Below are 21,662 nucleotides of genomic sequence, written 5' to 3'. Positions count from 1 at the left end.
CCAAGAAATTAGTCAACTTAGATGAAGTGGACAAATTCCTAGAAGGATGCAAATTACCAAAACTTACATTAAAAAAAAAAAAGAAAAAGAAAGAAAAGAATCTGAGTAGACCTAACAAGAAAATGAGTTAGTAACTTAAAATCTTCCCACAAAGAAAAGCTCAGCCCAGATGCCTTCACTGGTTAACTCTATGAAAGGAGTACAGAAGATATAATACCAATCCTTCACAAATTTCTAAAAAATATATAGGAGGAGGGGATACTTCCAATTCGTGCCGTGGAACCAGTGTTACCCTGCTACCAAAGTCAGATAAAATCATAAAAAACCAAACAAACCAACTACATACCAATATGATTCATGAATATATACACCAAAATCCTCAACAAATATTAGCAACTGAATCCAGCAACATGACCAAGAGGGATTTATCCCAGGAATGCAAAGTTGATTTAACATCTGTAAACACAAATTTAGATCAATGGATCAGAACTGAGAGTCCAGGGAACTCCCTGGCAGTCCAGTGGTTAGGACTCGGCACTTTCACTGTGGTGGTGGCCCAGGTTCAATCCCTGGTCAGGGAATTAAGAACCCACAAGCCACGAGGCACAACCAAAAAAAAAAAAAGCAACAACAACAAAAAAACTGAGAGTCCAGAAACATACCTTTATATGAATAGTCAACTTATTTTCAACAAAAGTGCCAACAACACAATTCAGTGGGAGTAATATGGTCTTTCTTCAACAAATGGTGCTGGGACAATTGGATAGTCACATGCAAAAAGATAAATTTAGACTCTTACCTCAAATAATGCACAAAAACGATGTCAAAATGGATTACAGAGCTTTAGGTGAGATTACACTAAAAGTCTGAAACTTCAAGGAGAAAACATAAGAAAAAAATCTTTGTGACACTGGATCAGGCAGAGTTCTTAGACATGACACAAAGGCAGGTTCCATAAAAGAACAAGTTGATAAACTTGATTTACCAAAATTTAAAACTTCTGCACTTCAGAAGACATCATTAAGAAAATGAAAAGACAAATCCCAGTCTGGGGGAAATTATTCGCAAATTATATATCTGATGAGTGACTGATATCCACAAGGTAAAAGAAGTCTTACAACCCAATAAGAAGACAAGATTAAGAATGAGTAAAAGATTCAAAGAGACATTTCACTGAAGAAGATATAAACATGGCCAACAAGCACATAAAAAGATGATCAACATCCTCAGACATTAGCGAAATGTGAATCAAAACCACAATGAGATACCACTGCACATCCACTAGGATGGCTATAATAACAAGTATTGGTGAGAAGATGGAAAAACTGGAATCCTCAATACATTGCTGGTGGGACTATAAAATGGTGTGGTCACTTTGGAAAACAATTTGGCAGTTTCTTAAGAAGTTAAACACAGAGTTACCAAATGACCCAGCAATTCCACTCCTAGGTGGAAGTGAAAACATATGTCCACACAGATACTCCTACATGAATGTTCATAACAGCATTACTCATACTAGCCCGACACTGGAAACAATCCAAATATCTATCAACTGGTGAATGGATAAACAAACTGTGGTACACCCGTACAATAGGATACTATTCAGCAACAAAAGGAGTGAACTGATACATGTTATAACATGGAGAGCCTAAAAAACATATTGCTCAGTGACAGAAGCCAGGTATAAAAAGTTGTACCTCAATAAAGGTAATTAAAAATTTCTAATCATTTAGAAATGAATGATTCATGAGAAATGACATATCAAAACCTGTAGGATATGGGTGGAGCGAATGGGATATAGGGGGAAAGAAGAAGAAGAGAAAAGGTAAGTAATTTTAAATTTACTCTATGTAGGATAATTCAGGGCCAGCTAAGAGGTGACAACAACAGTAACAATCTACTTTTGGTTGTGTCTAACACAGGCTCTGGACTGATCCCTTCCATGCATGAACATCAAATCCCCACGTCCCCAGGAGTTCACTACTATAACCTCTCTTCAATGACAGGGTTATTAGCAAGTAGGGGAATTGACTTTGGAACCCAAGCCAACACCGCAGTCACCAAGCTCACCAACCAGACCTCACTGCAATTTGCAGGATTAATGTAAAAACCACTTATTCTCCTATCATCATTGTCAACCGTAACAAAATAGCACTTACATTTCCTACTTAAAATATGATGCTTCACAATTTTACCTTATTTAAACACCATTAGCAATTGTATTAGTTCTGATTCACCTTTCAGGCACAGAGTAGGACTACAATTCCCCACCACCCTGAAGACTTGCACTGGCCAGTGAAATATGAGTAGAACAATGTGGGTCGGTTCCACGTGGGATCCTCTGAGAGCTGATGTACAATCCCCTATCCTCCCCTCCTTCCATGAGTGAACCTGTTCCAGATGGTGAAACCTGGGGGCCTGAATGAGGATGACGTAGAACGGGGAAACATTACCAATCCATGAGGAACATGTGGTAGTAATGAGAACTCGATCCCTGTCTTTTAAGTCACTGAGATACTAGGGTTATTTGTTAGCAGCATAAACTAGCCTATCCTTATTGATTCAGTACCCTTTGAGTTAATCCTGTTTTTACTAGAAAATTAACCAAGGCTCAGATAAGTTAAATGATTTGTTCAAAAACACAGTTAAAAGATGGCAGAGGTGGGATTCGAATTTAGGTCTAATTCCAGTGCTGTCAATTCAATCACTACCCTGTGCTTCCTCCTAATTCACTCAACAAACATTTTCTGAATGGCTACTTTATTAGACACTGTTAGTTTAGGGGAAGAAGGGTATTATAGATTTTAACAAATATGCTACCAGTAAAATTAACAACTAACATTTATTGAGGGCTTATTATGAGCCAGGTACCACTGCAAACAATGTCTTCCAGGTTAACGTTTTTTTCCCAGTAAAATGCCTTTGGTTTTTAATACTTGAACTTCATGGAGTGTAAATGGTTCTTGATGTGTTCTCACCTAATTTTTATGTGGGAAAAATTTATGCTCTCAAAACTCATTACAACTTTTTAAAAAAATTAAATTAATTATTTATTTTTGGCTGCATTGGGTCTTCATTGCTACGCACGGGCTTTCTCTAGTTGTGGTGAGCGGGGGCTACTCTTCGTTGCGGTGCGCGGGCTTCTCATTGCGGTGGCTTCTCTTGTTGAGGAGCACAGGCTCTAGGTGCGCAGGGGCTTCAGTAGTTGTGGCACGCAGGCTCAGTAGTTGGGGCTCGCGGGTTCTAGAGTGCAGGCTCAGTAGTTGTGGCTCACAGGCTTAGCTGCTCCATGGTGTGTGGGATCTTCCCAGACCAGGGATGGAACCCGTGTCCCCTGCATTGGCAGGCGGATTCTTAACCACTGCGCCACCAGGGAAGTCCCTCATTACAACATTTTTAACAAAATGATGAGCAGGAAAAGTCGCAAGGGGTTACATTTTAAATACAATCAGAAGGTCAGAACCGTATGTGGACACGAAAGAGGTGATCAAGACAAACATAGGTGATGCAAATTTAGACGTTGTTGACTGGAGGGGAATAATGGTGTGAAGGCATGTGACAGCTGTTTTTTAGCCACCATATTGATGAGTGATCAGGAAGTGATGTTCTGAACTTTTACATACTAACATGATAGTCTGTTACTTATCTGTAGGAGATGGGCTGGGCTAAGCCAGTTGGGCCAACAAGAAGCAAGAAGAGACCGGCTGGGGTTTCTGGGGACAGATGCCGGTTTCCTTCTCCTTTACACACTATCCTATCTGGCCAGGATGTCCAAGGTTGCGCAAGTACTCCCTGGACCACACTGGGGCGGCACACAGGAGGAGGAAGTCTGTAGGGCCAGGAGATGAGATCAACTGGATCTGCAATGATGATGGTAGTGGTGGTGGTGAACCAGTCAACCATCTCTGTAACCTAGCTACCTCTGGACTTCCTGTTCTATGAGATAAGAAACAGTGAGATTCTTTCAGCTGAGTCTTCAGGCTTGGAAGTGCTTATCCCCAGGGGTTTACAGAGACTTTCAATGGATCCGAGAGGACAAATGTCTCTCAGGGAAGAGATCCTCCATTGTCACAAGTTTCCTTTCCTGAAACTGATCTGTGAACCAACCAGCCTTCTCAGCTGTCCATCCCCCACTGCACAACCGCCCACCTCTTCCCAAAAAGCACTGCCCACAGGGGTGTATAAAATCTCTAGGACTCCAAACAACAGAAAGCATCAAAATACTGGTTTCAGGGAAGTAGTCTTTAATGAATAATAAAGCTCCTTAAGCTCCTAGACTTGCCTGTCTTTCCCCGACTTATACATATTTCTGTTAAATATGAAACTTGGCTTTAAAAACATAATTTTTTGGCCCATGCTGGGATCTCCTAAATTCAGAACAGTCAAAGCGGTATAGGTTAGTGGCCTTGGAATTCATTTAAATGGAATGTTCTGCAGGACCACCAAACTTTTTGAAATCCACCAGAAAAACTTCCCAGGGAAAAAATTGATTTCTTTCAGATTCTGTGTGCTTTATTTAATAAGGTAGTGAAAACCTACTTTACCTAATCATATCCTAGAATGTTTATTTCAATTACAGTCAATCTTCATCTTACCTCACCTTACAAAATATGCGGTCTTTTCTTTCTCCCACAAATAAGAAAAATCTTAAGTTACCATAAAATTATTTTAGATGTTAGCTTTATAATGTACACGGAGGGGTACACTATAAAATTCTCTTGAGGGGACACACAAAAATATTTGAAGATGATCAGTTTAAATTTGCATAATCCTGGCCAACCCACACCCTAATTCCTGATGGCTGAGCTACAGGAACTCAGCATGGGGTACAAGGCCTGGGGGAAAAAAGACTTCAGACAATGGCAAAGTCACACGTGCTTGGAGTTAGGGCCAACAGGGCATGTCATTCAGGCTCCACACTCCCTTTCCCCCAGCTCTCTGGGGTCTCAAAAGCAAAGCTGCTACAAGACAGTATTTGAAAAGGGATTTTCTGGCCTAATGGGTCAACTCAAAAGATTCCCTTTGACCCAAGTGAAAGGGCTGTGGCCCTTCCTTCACCTCCAAGTAAGTATGGGTACACATGTACACACACGCGCGCACACACACACACACACACACGTGAGGGAAGCATTCACCGTAAATTACCTCAGACTAAGTCAGTAAGTAATTACCCTCTTGAACATTTTCCGCTACTATCAAAATCTTTCTTCAAGAGCAGACTTTGTTCTGAATCTGCAGCAACAATTTCAGCAGGCACAATATCCACCTGTTTCCAAGTTACTTGAAGGGTTCCACGCTGGTTAAACCATTATATTAATAAAGCTCACATATCTAACCATAGTTCCTTTGGTTAGATTTTTTAAAACATGACGTAGCATGCAAGGCTGGGTAACAGGCAGGAAAGGAATGATTTTCCAAAGAAGATCTAAACTCAAATTCTACTTTCATTCATTTGAGAAAGACCCTGGGCCCCCTCTACGGGTGAAGCCTTAGACTGGGCATGATCCCTGCCCTTTATCAGAGTGGTTCTCAAACTCTGATGTGCATCCCATCACCCAGGATGTTGCTCAAAACTCAGATCCCTTGGCCCCAGCCTCCAGATCAGAATCTCCAGCAGTTTGGAGCAGAGACTCCGTATTTTTAATGAGACCACCCCCCAGGCAAGTCTGCTGCTCACTTAAGTCTGAGAACTACCACTCAGAAAACTCTAGCAAAGTGGTTCTCAAACTTCATACAAATCATTTGTGGAAAATTTTTAAGCTACAGATTCTAGGGCCCACTAAGATTATTGTGTTACTTACAGGGCTCTTTTGGTTGCAAGTGGCCAAGACCCAACTCAAACTGGCTTGAGGAAAAAAAAAAAAAAAAGCAACTTTTTGGCTCACCATACTGACAAGTGCAGAGGTTATTCCAACTTCCAGTTACCCAAAGAGTTTTTTGGGTTTTTTTAAATTTATTTATTTTTATTTTTTGGCTGCTTTGGGTCTTTGTTGCTGCATGTGGGCTTTCTCTAGTTGCCGCGAGCAGGGGCTACTCTTTGTTGCGGTGTGAGGGCTTCTCATTGTGGTGGCTTCCTTTGTTGTGGAGCACGGGCTCTAGAGCACGTGGGCTTCAGTAGTTGCAGCACGTGGGCTCAGCAGTAGGGGCTCGTGGGCTCTAGAGCGCAGGCTCAGTAGTTGTGGCACATGGGCTTAGTTGCTCTGTGGTATGTGGGATCTTCCTGGACCAGGGCTCGCACCCACGTCCCCTGCATTGGCAGGCAGGATTCTTAACCACTGCGCCATCATGGAAGTCCCCAGTTACCCAGAGAGCTTATCAGAAACCAATCATTTCCGTGTCCCTTCTATCTGACCCTTTGGGAAAAATGGTCCCCAACGGCATTAGTTTTCTGCCCCACAACTTAGGACCCGAGCAGAAAGAAAGCACCTCTTTCCTGGTGCTTTCCAGCAAAAGACACGTGTTAATTCTGAGTGGTCTAATAGGAGCCCTTTCCTGAGCCAATCACTGTGGCAGGGAGGGGCGGACCGATGGGAAGGGCCCATGCCTGCTCCTGAGGTGGTTCCACAGCCAAACCACAAGGACCAGAACGGTCCACGAGGCAGGAGGGGTTTTTGTTTTTAAAGCTGTTTTTTACTCCTATTTCTGGAAGTTCCTTCTAGAAAATGTGAAAAATACATAGACGTATAAAGAAAGAAAAGAATCTATAAACTTCCTACCAACTAATGTTTTTAGAACCTTTCAACTCAAAACTGTGCATATGAGCACTGATTTCTTCAATAGAAACGTATTCTGTACAACAAACCATTTTGTTATGGCTGAGTGTTCATGACAATACCCCCAAACTGAAAAAAGATAAATATTTTTAGTCAATTTTATGATTGTTCAGCCAATACTGGTTTGCCTTCCTTTTTCTAAGAATTTGTTCTCTTTAACCCCTACAGAAGTCAGTGGCTGTTTCCAAAGAAAACGCCCAATCATGGTACAATTACTGAAATCAGAAAGTGTTATCTAACGTATAATTACCTAATATTTAACTTACAAGATAATTTATAACTTACAAGATACTGTCATCTCATTCCATTTTCAAGGGCAGGGCTTTCAGTGTCTGATTCACCGCCCCAGCCCCGGTGCTAGAGTAACGTGGCGTCGTACATACAGCAGGGCTCAGTAAATGAATGGACTGGATGATGGAAGGAGCAGTTCCCCAGAGGAAAACCTCAAAAGAATGGTGAATGGTTGCCAGGCGGCCAAACCAGCAGACGGTCATCTTCTACGCCTGCCCAAACAGGAGCTCCAGGAGTGAAGCCAGATAAGCCCAACTGTTAATAAGATTCCCCAGGTGAGGCGAATTCCCAGCCAGGTTTCAGAAGCACCACCGTCTGGGGAATGGGTATGAACAGACACAAACACAGCATTTCCTGAGACTCTGTTTTCCAGGTCTGTCTTTCACCAGAGAAGAAGCCTGAAGAGGGTGAGCGTCCTGCATTCCCGCTCAGCACTGATGCCAGGGAACTGGGAACGGATGGGTCAGAGCTGGGTGCTCCTCTCACAGTCCGGGGGCAGCAGATGGGCTTCCAGGGAACAGGCACGGTGCCACGCCATGTGCAGAAGAGCCCTGCGCAAACCTCTGTGAAGGAGGCGAGGCAGGTCCTAACACCACCCTCGCCATCAGCTCACATTCGTGGGGTGTATGATCAGGGGCCCGGGCTGCACCGAGCCCAAACACCTGGGATCTCCTGCATTTCCACAGTCACCCCAAACCTCAGACAACACACGTACATCCAGGGAATGAGCCCTGTCCGCTTGTTATTCTCCCTACTTTGCAGATGAAGAACCCAAAGCGCCTTCAGAAGTTACTCACTTGGCCAAGGTCACAGAGCTAGTTGGTGGTGGAGCTGAGATCAATTCCTGATTCTTTATTGCCAAGTCCCAGCCTGAACAAGAGAACGCTATCCAGTCTTGGGAAGAAAACATAAGGATAATGATGGTGGTGACAACTAATACTTCCTGAGCACTTCCTGAGGGCTCACAGTGCATCAGGCTCAAACTACTGATAAACACTTTCCATAAGTTTATTTAATACTCTTAGTCGCCCCTTGAGGTACAAGTCTTTATCATCCATATTCTACAGGTAAGGAGTCTGAGGCCCTGAGAGGTGAAGTGATAAACACAAGGTCACAGAACTAGCAACTGCTTGAGCTTTGAATCCAGGCCATATGGTCCATATTCAACAGCATGATGATGTTTCATATGTAAGAAGAGCGATGATGCCCTAGGCCAAGAGAGCAAAGGGGTGGGTCTGCTGGGCTTCCGAAAGCCCTCGTTTTATGAGAAGTGTGTGTGCCGTGCTTATTGCCTCATCATAGCTCGCTGGATGAGAGGGAGCCATCTGACCAAAGCTAGGCCAATCAGGCCCCCTTCCTGGGATGGAGATAGCCAGTCGAGTCTTCGCTGGTGGCTGGGAAATGGAGACCACAGAAGGAAGGAGCTATGGAACAGCCAAATGCCTGGAGAAACCCAGAGAGGAAAGGAAGCAAAGAGAAAGAAGAGGCAAGGTGGGAAGAGAAGAGAGAAAACTGTCTGGGCCCTGGGCCTATTTACTGATCATGACACCAGCCGATGATACCAGTTCAGGTTTCAAGAGGCATTTCAGAATTTTTTTAGGCTTCAGTGGATCTGACCTGGGTTTCTGTTATTTTCAACAAAAAGAACCTAGGCTAAGAACTTCCCAGCTGGCACCCTCTCTGACCTCATCTCCTTTATCTTCTCTTCCCTCACTGCCCTCTGGCCACAGTGGCCTCTCTGTACTTCTAAGAACATGCTCTGCAAGCTCCTGCCTCAGGGCCTTTGCATTTGCTGCGCTGTCTGGAATGCTCTTTCCCAAATGTCTCCATAGCTGGTTCCTTATCTTTGAGGTCTTGACCAAACATTCAGAGGCCTGCCTTGATCACCTCTGCTGAAATAGTAGCCTCAGACACTCTCTAGCCTTTGCCCTGATCTATTTTCTTCTCAGCAGAGAAGAAATCATGACTAACATTTATTTGAGTGTTTACTATGTGCCAACCACAATTCTAAGCACTTTACATGGATCATTTAATCCTCACAGAAACCTAAGGTAAAAGCTCCAATTATTCCATTTTACAGAAGGTGAAGCTGAGGCACAGAGACGGTAAGATGCTTGTCCAAGGCCACCCGCTTGGAAGAGGCAAGGGTGCAGTGTGAAGCTGGCAGTCTGATGTCAGGCCTCATGAGATCCAGGTGGGCAACCAGTTCCACAGAGCCAGCAACCAACTCTGAGGCCGCCCTCTCCATGTTTGGGTTCACTGTGCTAGCTCCTCGCTGGGCTCCACACATCCTCGCTGCTGGACCTTTTTTTTTCCCCCCTTCCTATTAATCAAGGCCCCAGAATGCTGTCCACTGCTGCTTGCACTCAAGTTATGACCCTTGATGCCCGCTTCTTCCCTGGTTTGGCCCAGCCATGGGGACAGAGGAGTCCTTCATTGCACTGACATTGCCACTTTTCTGGCCCCTGCCTAACTAGGCCCCCATAGAGGGGGAACCTGCAGGATAAAACATCTTGAGGTACCCATGCCTGTCTGCAACCCCCACTGGTGTTTAACACTGTCACGGAAGTCCTGGCCAGGGCAACGAGGCAGAGGAGAGCACAGGAGCAATCGAAATGCCTATTACTAGTGGACGAAAGGAAGGTTTGCCAAGAAACTGCAGGAAAAGCTGCTGAAAATATATTAGAAACAAGGAAGCTCATTACTGAATAAATCCACAATATTGCAAGCCAGACTCTGCCTCATCCATGTTGTGAGACATGAAGCAAGCAAGGTCACCTCTTTGTGCTTCAGTTTCCTCCCTGAGAATGGAGATATTACCAACCTACTTCACTGAGTTACGACAGGGGACCGAAAGGTAAATGTTCAAACACTTAGACTGGGGCCTAGCTAATAAGATTTTCAAGTTAGTGGGAAAGGATGGATTATTCAGACCATATGATGGGGATAACTGCTTAACTATTGGTCGGGGGTGGGTGAAGGGTGGGTTTAAGATCTTTATCCCACACCTAACACCAAAAAAAAATTTACAGATATTAGATGTAAAAAATGAAGCCATAAAATAACTAGGAATATACTTATCTTAAATTAAAGGCCAAAGCTTTCAAAAAACAGTCTCAGTATGTTTAATAACATAAAAAAATTAAAAAGTAAACTAAGTAGGAATATAAACTTGCAGCATAGGGAATCCTCTGGTGGTCCAGTGGTTAGGATTCAGCACTTTCACTGCCGGGCCTGGGTTCAATCCCTGGTTGGGGAGCTCAGACCCCGTAAGCCGCGTGGCATGGCCAAAAAATTAAAAAAAAAATTTTCTTTTGATTAAAAAAAATTAAATTTGCAACATATAACAAAAGATTCTACCTTCAACAATGTAAAGATCCCCTACAAATCTGTAAGAAAAAAAAAACCCTAGAAAAATAGGAACAAGGAATACATATGGTTAATAAACAGATCCCAGAAAACAAGTTCGCAGTAAGTATCACAAGTCTTTAAATATATTTATTCACTTTGTTGCAGTAATTGCAACCCCAGGACTTTGTTCTAAGAAAAATCTAAGAAGCAAACAAAGGTTTTTGTGTGTGAGGTGTTCAGAGTTATAACAATAAAGGTTGGAAACAAACAGTGTGTTTGATAACAGGGCATTGACAGGATGGAACACTGTGAAGTCTTTAAAAAGAATGTGGCAGGGCTTCCCTGGTGGTGTAGTGCTTAAGAATCCACCTGCCAATGCAGGGGACACAGGTTTGAGCTCTGGTCCGTGAAGACCCCACACACCGCAGAGCAACTAAGACCATGAGCCACAACTACTGAGCCTGAGCTCTAGGGCCCGCAAGCCACAACTACTGAGCCCGCGGGCCATAACTACTGAAGCCTGCGCGCCTAGAGCCTGTGCTCCGCAACAAGAGAAGCCACCACAATGAGAAGCCCATGCACCGCAACGAAGAGTAGCCCCTGCTCGCCACAACTAGAGAAAACCCATGCGTAGCAACAAAGACCCAACGCAGCCAAAAATAAATAATAAATAAATAAATTCTTTAAAATAAATAAATAAATTTTTAAAAGGGGGGGGAAAAAAAGAATGTGGCTGACCTTGACCCAGTGCCATGGGAGGCTCTCCAAGATAGACTATTAAAGGAAAGTGCAACCTGCAGAACAATATACCCAGAAAAAAGATGTGTGTAAAACAATATATGCATATATGTGTGTAATAAAAATAGCTAACGTGTAAGTGCATGTCACTTGCAAGGTGCCACTCTGTTACATGCTCAATGCAATGAATCCTTACTAGCCAAGAACCATCACCACCATTTTACAGATGGGGAAACTGAGGCACAGAGCAATTAAGTCGAGGCCAAAGTCAGCACACAGCAAAACTGGGATTTGAACCCAAGCACTGGGGCTCCAGAGCCCGGGCTCTTACCACACACAATCCACAGTACACACAGCAAGGAAGGGTGCACTTCATGTCCCTCTGGGCAGGTGAGGGAGGCGAGGAGAAGGCCAGGTGCCGGGGCCACAATGGGAATGCGGAACTTCCACGCTTTACATGCTGCTCTACTCTGTGAACTGTTTTACAACCAGTGTGTGGCTTCTGTAAGTTTTAAATCAACAAAGATTTTTTTAAATAGAATTTTTAAAAACCGATCAACATAAAATTTTGCCACCTGCCCTAAATGCAGGTGGGAGCAGCTGATCAGCATCTATCAGCGCCGTTAAAGGGTAGGTGGTGAGCAGGACCAGACTCCACACCACCTTTCCCAGGAGCCACGACACAGAGGGAGGTGGGGGTCACACCTCTCTCCTAGAGGACACCAAGTAAAGGCATGTGTCTGGCTGAGGCATCACACAGGACACACCTCGTGGGGAGTGAGCTCCCTTGACACGTGGAGCGCTGGAGGAGAAGATAAAAACGATCTGATGGTTGGGGAGACTTTCTGCCCCATCAGTGAAGCAGGCTCGGGAGCTCAAAGTCCGGGGCCTATATACACCTTATCTGGCCCAAGTGTCAAGTTACAAACGTCAAGTTACATCTGTGTCAGCAACCAGAAAGTCCCTGTTTTCTGCCCTGTAATAAATACTGTAATAAAAGGTGTGTCAGGATCCAGGTTAGCAGGATGGTGGAAGGGCCACCGATGTGGACTTGATCCCTTCCACCCCGATTTCATAAATGTAGGACACTGACATTCAGCTCCTCCTGGGCACAGACTGTGTCAACATAATGAATTAACAGCTGTGGATGCAGTGAGAGAAAAGGGGAGCAAGGTCAGACTGCGGGTCAGGCTAGCCAGGTCCCAACCCCAGCCCCAAGTAGCTGGGTGACAAGGATCACGGGCTTCCCTTCCCTGGGCCTCAGTGTCCTCATCTGTGAAATGGGGAATAAGAGTCTACTGCAATGATGGTTAAACGAGACATGTGTGGGTAGGACCCTCAGCCCACGTTAAAGGGGGCCTGGGACCGTTATGACTGCCACCCGAACCTGCAGACCAAAGCCCAAAGCCCCTGGAAAAGCTTTCACCCCACTCACCACCCACTCTGACCAATCCCCTGGCAAGTGCTGTCCAGCTGTGCGCTTCTCTCCAGCACCAATAAGACCATTCAGGTCTGGCACCACACCCCTCTGCTCACTCCACCACCCTCATCACCTCACTTCCACCCCCACCTCTGCCATCTATGCTCCCCACAGCAGCCAGAGGGAATGAGAGACATGACGCTCAGAATCAACCAGGCTCTCATCCCTGTCCATCCTCCAACCCCATCCTCCTGCGCCCCAGCCATGCTGTGTCCCCTGCTGTTCCCTGCCGCACCAAACTCACTCCCACCTCTTCACTTGCTGCTCCTTCTGTCAGGAAGGCTCTTCCCCCAGGTCGTTCACAAGGCTGCCACCTTTGTACCACCCCAGGCTCAGCTGACGTACCACTACCCCGGCAAAGCTCTCCCCCAAGCACCCCAGCTATCCAGTCTCTCACAGCCCCCCTCCACCTTCCACCAGGTGTGTCCTCTCACATTCTGCTTCAGTGACTTCAGAGCATTATTCGTCCCCACCTGAAAGTACAATATCTGATCAATTTGTTTACTTTATCATCTGTGTCCTTCAACGTGAACATAAACTCCAAGAGTATGGGCCTTCGCAGGCTCTGACCCCAGCACCTGGAACACGTGAAGCTCAATAAATATTTGCCAAATGAACAAGTCACTGACTGAATGAATGAAGGAATTCTGCATCATTCCACATCAAATCTTCTCTCCCCACCCAGAGGGAATAAATGTGTTGTAATCTCCAGAAGGAAAGAAAATCCTCAGGTATATAGTGTGTAACTGATCCCAAGGCATCCAAATGATTTCAAGCGTGTTGCGCTCTTAAGAATTTATGACCCAGACAACAGTGGCTGGGGTCAGAGCTCGCCCTGGCCAGGCTACTAGAAGGACTGGCCTTTCCAATGGAGCACAGCCCTTTATTGTTCTTTTGTCTAGGAGTGGAGTTTCAGATCAGAATAAATTCAAATGCTCGAAAACCTCTTGCCCCAAGCATAAAGGTTGAATCCCCTGGCACAGAGCAGGAACTCTCCAGAGGCTGTAGGTTTGAAAATACATGGCCAGGAAAGAGAGGGGAAAAAAATGAAAATGTCAACAGTCTAGAATCGACTCTCCCTGGTTACACTGACAAGCACATAGGGCTCCACCTGGTCAAAGGTAAGGCCTGAGGCAGCCATGCCTACACAATGAGATGACTGTGACCGTGGCTCATCTGTTTGTTCCCAAATCCATGACGGACGTGGGCAGTAGCAGAAACCAGTAAATATCACAAATGAATGAACACAAAAACAAAGACAGAAGATTGGAATCACTGAAGGAAAAATCAGCCGATTAGAAACCACCAGCCCAATTGTTCACTACTCATTTCTAATGTAAACAAAAGTTCAAAAGAGTCAGTACCCTCAGGATAACTGAATAATAGATGAGGGAGGTTTCTCTCTAGAGGAATATTCCAGCTAATAAATGAAGAGGAAGTTTGCAATTTTTGCAAACCCCAAGTGAAAGCATGGGTCTAGGCAACGGTCATTTACAGTCGTTAACTCTACAGAACATCACAGAAAGAGACAACAGGCTTTACATACCCTAATGGATATACACACACCAGCAACACACACACGTATGTGTGTGTACATCTCAAATATGAATCTGATCCAGTCTTGGAATCCAACTACCCATTCATAGGAAACACAGGGACAGAAGAACTCGTTAAATATCACCACAGGTATACAATCAGCCAGACACAGACTGTACAAAATCTGCAAGACAAATGACATGGCTTCTCTCAACAAATAAACTATAAAAGAAAAAAGAAAAGGGAGGGAGGGGGAACCTGTAGATTAAACAACACATAATAGGCATGTGAACCAAATCCAACAGTGAAACTTGCTGGGTCTTGATTGGAACAAATCAATTCTAAAAAGATATATATGGGACTTCCCTTGCGGTGCAGTGGTTAAGAATCTACCTGCCAATGCAGGGGACACGGCTTCTATCCCTGGCCTGGGAAGATCCCACATGCCGCGGAGCAACTAAGCCCATGTGCCACAACTACTGAGCCTGAGCTCCAGAGCCCGCGAGCCACAACTACTGAGCCCGCACACCACAACTACTGAGCTCACGCACCACAACTACTGAAGCCGCGTGCTGCAACTACTGAAGCCCGTGCACCTAGAGCCCGTGCTCCGCAACAAGAGAAGCCACCACGATGAGAATCCCGCACACCACAACAAACAGCAGCCCTGCTCACTGCAACTAGAAAAAGCCTGCACGCAGCAACGAAGACCCAACGCAGCCAAAAATAATAAATTTTTTAAAAAAGGGGGGTGCATCATCTAGAGGTACCACCCTGGTGTCTGGCAACTCCTTTAAGAGCCATTTTTAGGGAACATTTCAGAACTAGTAAAGTTGTTGGTTGCCTAATCCAGTATTTAGTCTCCCCTTTTTAACTTAGTAATATTGTCTGATTTTTAACTAAGAACACGGCCATGTGAAATACATTTCCCAGATTCCCTTATAACTATATATGGTACTGTGACTAAGTTCTGGGCAAGAGTCTGTAAGCAGAATTATTGTGTGCAACTTCCATTAAGTAGGGGTGCCCATCTTCATCCCTTCTTTCTTGCTTGCTGAGATATAATAGCTGGAGCTTGAGCAGCCATCTTGAACCATGAGGTGACAGCACAAGGATGGTAGAGCAAAAAGGGAGAAGGAACCTGAGTCCCTGATTAGAGTGCAGCCCTGGCCTCCTTATCACTGGGCTCCTTTATGTGAGAGAGAAATAAATAAATAATTCTATTATATACAGTTGAACCTAATCCTGATACACCTGGGATTACAAAGCTATGTTACAGTGGGTGGAACAAGTATAGTCATATATCCATACAAATGTATAAAAATGCTCATAATTTGAGAACTGTTCCAGAGAGAATCACTGTGAGCTGGGGTACACAAAGAGGTATCATGGAGTTGGGGAGAGAGAGAACAAGCAGAGACAACCAAGGAAACAGGGACATGAGAATCATAAAACTTTCATTAGGTTAAATAGGCTGTAGCCCCAGGATGAGTAACCAGGCTATATAAAGAACACCCACAAACCAATAAGAAAAAGAAAAAGAAGCAAAAAGCATGAACAGGCTATATCCAAAAGAAGAAACAAAAATGAAACGACTGCCTTACTAGTCTTCAGAAGAATACAAATTAAAACCACAATGAGATTTCATTTCTTATCCATCAGACTGACAAAAATAAAAAAGCTTTTACAAAACCGAGTGTAACAGGATACAGAACAACAGGAACTCTTATACATCCTTGGTGGGAATGTTTAGAGAACAGTTTGATGATATTTGGCAAAGTTAAAGATGCTCATATCCTACACCCACCAATCTTGTGCCTAGTACATACCTCAAAGAAATTCTTGTCTGTGCACATCAGGAAATGTGTGTAACAACATTCACAGTAGCCCATGAATAGCAAAAAAATCTGGAAACTATTAAAATATGCATTGTCATGGAAGTGACAAACAAAAATGTGGTATATTCAGCCAGTGGAATATTACATAGCAGTAAAAAATGAAATACCACTATACCAAGTGGTCTGGATCAATCATAGTATTAACTAAAAAATGCAAGTCCCAGAAGACTATGATATCATTTGTAAAAGTTCAAAAATAATTATTTTAAGACAAAGAATGATAAACAAAAAATTCAAGATGGTGGTCACCCCTGGGAGAGCAGACTGGGGATTGAATGGGAAATACCACAGTTTCATATAAGTTATTGGTAGGTAATGTTCTAGTTCTTGGGCAGGTAGTAGGTTAAAGGCTATTCATTGTAATAGACATTTTTGTACAGACTAAAAACACCATTGTATCATGCACCAAGGATTATGATTAATCTGATTCTGTGTGTCCAAAGGCCGTCTTTAAAAAACGGAATGCATTTACAAAGAGGTGAGAAAGAACATACACTAGCTTACTGACAGATAAGACCATTGAGGCAGGAAGCAGGAGTGAGGGATGGAGTAGTAAATGGTTTCTATCTCATGTTTTGTTCTGCTGTCACTTACATATTCATTTCAAGAAGAATCGTTTTTTGTAATAAACAAACTAAAGCAGTAGAGCGCAGTGGTTCAGTACACAGACTCTGGAGCCTGACCACCAGAGACTGCATGTCGACTCTACTACTCCTTAGCCGTATGGCAGGTTACTCAATTTCTCTGTACCTCTGTTTCTGCTTCTGAAACGGGGGTGATGATAACAGTGCCTACTTCACTGGGCCATTAGATTAAATGAGTTGGTTCATAGTTCCTCTTCACAAATTAAACCCTTCATGAGATTGGCTATTATTATGATCTTTAGTCTAACTCCAAACATCTACATGGGAGACGAGAGCTGAGCAATTATCTGGTCCAGACCAGCAAATGATCCTGGTCAGTTTTAGGCCCAAATGTGTCCACTTCTCTGATCCTTGTAGCCTCTGTAAGAAGCGCAGTGCCTCGCCCATTCCAGGTACTTACTAAACGGTCGATAAACGAATGCACGCTGCCTCAGTTTACCCATCATGTCTTTGGCTGTCTGAACACACCACTCCTAGATGCCTACCCAGCATGTCCTTTCTCCCCGCTGCTTCCTTAACTGACCCTCTGTCAGGGGTGGTAATAAGCACAGCTTAAAAACTGCATTTCCGAGACTTCCGTTTGGCAAGGGGTGGTTTTGCCACAAAGTTCTAGCCGAAGAGACGGAAGCAAAAGTCTGCTAGGGATTTCAAGGAGGGCTTTGGTTTCCTGACAGAGGTGCTATCTCTTTTCCTCAGAACTTTACTTCTTTCTGCCTGTAATAGGATGTGGGGCTGGAGACGCTGCGGCCTTCTTATTGCTACTAGGCTAAGGGCAGCAATGCAGATAAACAGGAGCCTGGGGCACTAGAGATGCTAAGCTGCAGCACCACCTGGTCCTGATGACCTGTGCACTTCTTATGTGAGAAAACAAAGGCTGTGGTGGTTTCCAAAGATGGGCCCCAACAGGCTCCACCTTCCAGAATTCAAGTCTTCCGTCTTCCTTCCCACACTGAATCTGGGCTGATGCTGGGTCAGTTCTGGACCTACACCATAAGAAGGTATAGGAAGCCCTGGGCTGCCATGTTCTAAATCCAGCTACTGGCTGGCGAGACCATGTGGAAGGAGAGGTTCTGAGGCTAGAGAGAGGGGTCCAGCCATCTCCAAGGTGCCATGTGAGTAAAACCATCTTGAGCATATTCCAGCCCATCCATCTTCTGACTCCAGCCACACGAGAGACCCCAATCCAAACCAGCAGAAGAGGGACTTCCCCAGTGGTCCAGTGGCTAAGACTCCGTGCTCCCAATGCAGGGGGCCCAGGTTCGATCCCTGGTCGGGGAACTAGATCCCGCATGCATGCCGCAACTAAGAGAGTCCGCATGCCGCAAGTGAAAAGCCTGCACGCCTCAACTAAAGATCCCACATGCCGCAACTAAGACCCGGGGCAGCCAAATAAAGAAATAAATACTGAAAAAAAAAAAAAAACCCAGCAGAAGAGCCATCGAGCCTCAGTCAATCAGAGATTCATGAGAAATAATAAACTGCTGTCATTTTAAGGCATTAAGTTTGGGGTCGCTTGTTATATAGCAGCAGAGAACTGAAACAGACCTCTAAGTGCGTACGCCACTGCACAAGTTCCAGGAAGCCAAATATATTCCTTAACTGAAGCACCACCGAAAAAAGAAACTTGCCAATAGATCACAAACTCCTCTCGCGTGTTCTTATTTCCAACAAAGATTGTTAATAGGAAAAAACTTGAAGTTTTCTCTCTCTTATTTGGCAATAAGCACTCATTAAGCACAACTAATTGGTATTAAGCGTGAGGAATCTATTAATCACTTTTGTAATTAAAAAGCATTTAAAGTAGATGGTTCAGGGACTTCGCTGGTGGCACGGTGGATAAGACTCCGCACTCCCAACGCAAGGGGTCCGGGTTCGATCCCTGGTCAGGGAACTAGATCCCACATGCATGCTGTGACTAAGAGTTCACATGCCACAACTAAGGAGACCGCATGCTGCAACTAAGGAGCCCATGTGCTGCAACAAAGGAGCCCATGTGCTGCAACAAAGGAGCTGGAGAGCCACAACTAAGGAGCCCTGGAGCTGCAACTAAGGAACCCTCCTGCTACAACTAAGGAGCCCACGTGCTGCAAATAAGGAGCTGGTGAGCCACAACTAAGGAGCCCGCCTGCCACAAATAAGACTCCATGCAACCAAATAAATAAATAATAAAAAAATAAAATAAAATAAAAAAATAAAGTACGTGGTTCAACATTGTGCTGGACCTGGTGAGAACCCTCAGAAAATACATCTCCTATCTGGGCAAGAGGCCTCATTATACTAATGCTACTTCCTATTCATTCTCAAAGGCTTAGAGCTTAACAAAGTGGCTAAGCAGGCTGGATGTCTGCAATCTAATTTTTAAAAGCTATCAGTAAAAATAATAATTTGGAGGGAAAAATCAACTAGAAACAAAGGGAATGCATATCAGTAACAGCCAGGTCAAATAAATTATGGTACACCCACACCTCCATGTGTTACACAGCCCTTAAAAAGAGCAAATTCGAGCATTACCCTGAGAAACTGGAGGCATTTCCACACAGTATTGCCATGTAAGAAAAGCAAAATGTGGGAATCTGACAGCAATATTATCCCTTATAGGATAATATTTCCCCCATAGGATTATATAACCATGGAAAATTATGTGGAAAGATACATACAGTACTTGATTGTTCCCATGGGTGAAGGATTGTGGGAGGATGCTTGACATGGGGGTGGGGTAGAGAGGAGCCCACAAAAAAGGGACTGGAAAAAATTTTAAAGGGCTTGAAACCAATTCATAAAAATAATTATTATCCCCATTTAGTGAGTGCTCAATGCACTAGACACACTGCTAACTAGGTCACCCCATCTCACTTTTAACTTCTCATTTAAGGCAGGTACTATTAATTATTCCCATTTTCCAGATAAGGAAACCGAGGTTTAGTGAAGATAAGTGCTATGCCTAGAGCTCGGGCAGTGCTGGGACTTGAACATTATGTGCAACAGGGTCCCCGACACAACTCCAAAACCACTGCACTTGGAGCTCAAAGGACACAGTCAGATGTCGTAGAAGCTGCTCCTGACACTTTGCACATTCTTCTAGTAGCAGCAGGCACTGAGGTGTGATGATGTGTGTGAAGGCAGTACACACCTCAGTCCCTCAGTGCCTCATGCTGTTGGGAGAAACCCGAGAGGGCTGCTGAGCTCGCTCTGTGGAGCTTTGGGAAGCCCTGCCCAAGATATTTTTATAGAATCGATTGCTGACACCGGGAGGAAACAGATGAGGAGGTGTCAGCTATTACAGAGACTCTTGGAGGTTCACCATTTAATTAAAACCTGTTCAGCCCCAGAACAAGAATTATTGCCTGTTAAAGCAGGGGAGACCGAAAAACTCTGCCTGGACAGTTAATATTTATTTCCAAGGCATTCCCTGACCCCCACTACTGCAGGAACACTCAAGAGGGCCTGATAATAAAGTCGGCTTTCCATACACGTGTGTGTGTGTGTGTGTGTGTGTGTGTGTGTGTGTGTGTGTGTGTGTGTGTGTGTGTGTGTGTGTGGTGTCTTTGACAAAGCCTTCCTCACCTGAACTAACCTGCACACATCCTCTGCACTCACTAGGGCCAAGGCCATCTGTTCCATGCCACATGCACCCATGCCACTGCCAGGGCCCAGGCTGCACAGACAGGAGGGGCTGAGGGACGGGAAGTCAGAGGGCCGGACACTGCAGGGAGGCCCGAGGACCACTGGGTGACCAAGGTGGGGTGTGTGCACGCCACCGCCCCACCCTCAGTTGCAGATCTGAGGATATGTTGACATTCTCCTCAAAACCCAGATAGGAACAGCCACCCTTCCTCGGACACCATCATAAATTCACTCATGAAACAGTTCATCCCACACCTACCACATGCCAGGAACTGTTCTACAAGGAGAGACAGAAGTACCTGTGCTTTCCTGGAGCCTACAGTGGGGGAGGAGGGGATAAGAAACATGTCAAGTGGTCATGCCATGAAGAAAACTAAAGCAGAGTAAAGGGCCAGAGTGTGATGGAGAAGGTGCTGTTTAATGAGGAGAGAGGCCGCACTGAGAAGGTGACATTTGAGCAGAGACCCGAAGCGGGTGGGAGCTTTGGGGATACCGGGGAAGTGTTCCAGGCAGAGGGAACAGCCAGGGCAAAGGCCCTGAGGGAGGAACAGCAGGAGGCCAGTGTAGCTGGAGTACAGCCAGCAGCAGCTGAGAAGTCAGAGACAAGGTCAGACAGGGAATTTGGGGGGCTGGGGGTTGGGGTGGGGGCGGGAACAGCTGACACTGAGCACCACTCTGTGCCCAGGCTGCGAGCACTTTACAAAGGTGATTCATTGGAAAGGTGAGTGGGTACTGCTATTTCTCACTTCATCGGATGAGGGAACTGAGGCCCAGAGAGGGAAAGGAACTCGCCTGAGACCACACAGCTCATCTGTACCTGGCTGGGATGCCCCACTGGTACAGAAGTTTGCATCCCCTGGGAGTTCAACATTCACGATGCCTTCTCCGGGGAGAAATATCCTCCATTTCCTTCTCACTCCCTCAACGCTCCGCCCACCCTTTCTTCACAGTTAGCAGCAGACAGGTAAACATTTCATGGGAGAGGAGGGAAAAAGAAAACAAAAAAAACACGGGTCTAATTCCCGAAAAGAAAAAACACGCTATTAACTTCCTCTCCTCTACAAGTCACTACCAAACTTAACAATCACCACTCACCTGAAAGATGTCCCGAGCACAGCCTGGATCACAAAGTAGGCAGGTGACTATGAGGGGAGCTCCAGGCTCTCGGCTCCAGTCCCGTCCAGGCCAAGCCCACCTGCCTGCGCTCAGCAGGCCGCCCCGCCCTCGCCCTCCCCGTCGGGTGGGTGGTGCCTCCCCCCCCCCCCCCCCCCCGCAGCCCGCTGTGGGTGTCTGGAATGCGGAAGCGGGAACCTGCCGTGCCAGCTTC

At 45.1% G+C, this 21,662-nt stretch overlaps 1 protein-coding gene across 7 annotated transcripts in view; it reads right to left on the bottom strand.

Moving 5' to 3' along the window:
• SIPA1L3 (signal induced proliferation associated 1 like 3) overlaps positions 1–21,662 on the bottom strand; it is a 238,199-nt gene that overhangs the window by 200,783 nt on the left and 15,754 nt on the right. The window contains exon 1 of one of the 7 annotated variants that reach the window (XM_082367250.1): positions 21,431–21,638. The exons of the other annotated variants lie outside the window; for them this stretch is intronic. The gene's annotated coding sequence lies outside the window, so the exon portion shown is untranslated. Of the gene's footprint in view, positions 1–21,430; positions 21,639–21,662 lie in introns of those variants that run through there. 7 annotated transcript variants of the gene reach the window in all.

This window comes from Balaenoptera borealis (assembly GCF_965194805.1).
Source record: "Balaenoptera borealis genome assembly, chromosome: 19".
In the NCBI taxonomy this organism is placed as follows: Eukaryota; Metazoa; Chordata; class Mammalia; order Artiodactyla; family Balaenopteridae; genus Balaenoptera; species Balaenoptera borealis.
This window is presented reverse-complemented; position numbering and strand designations above follow the sequence as displayed.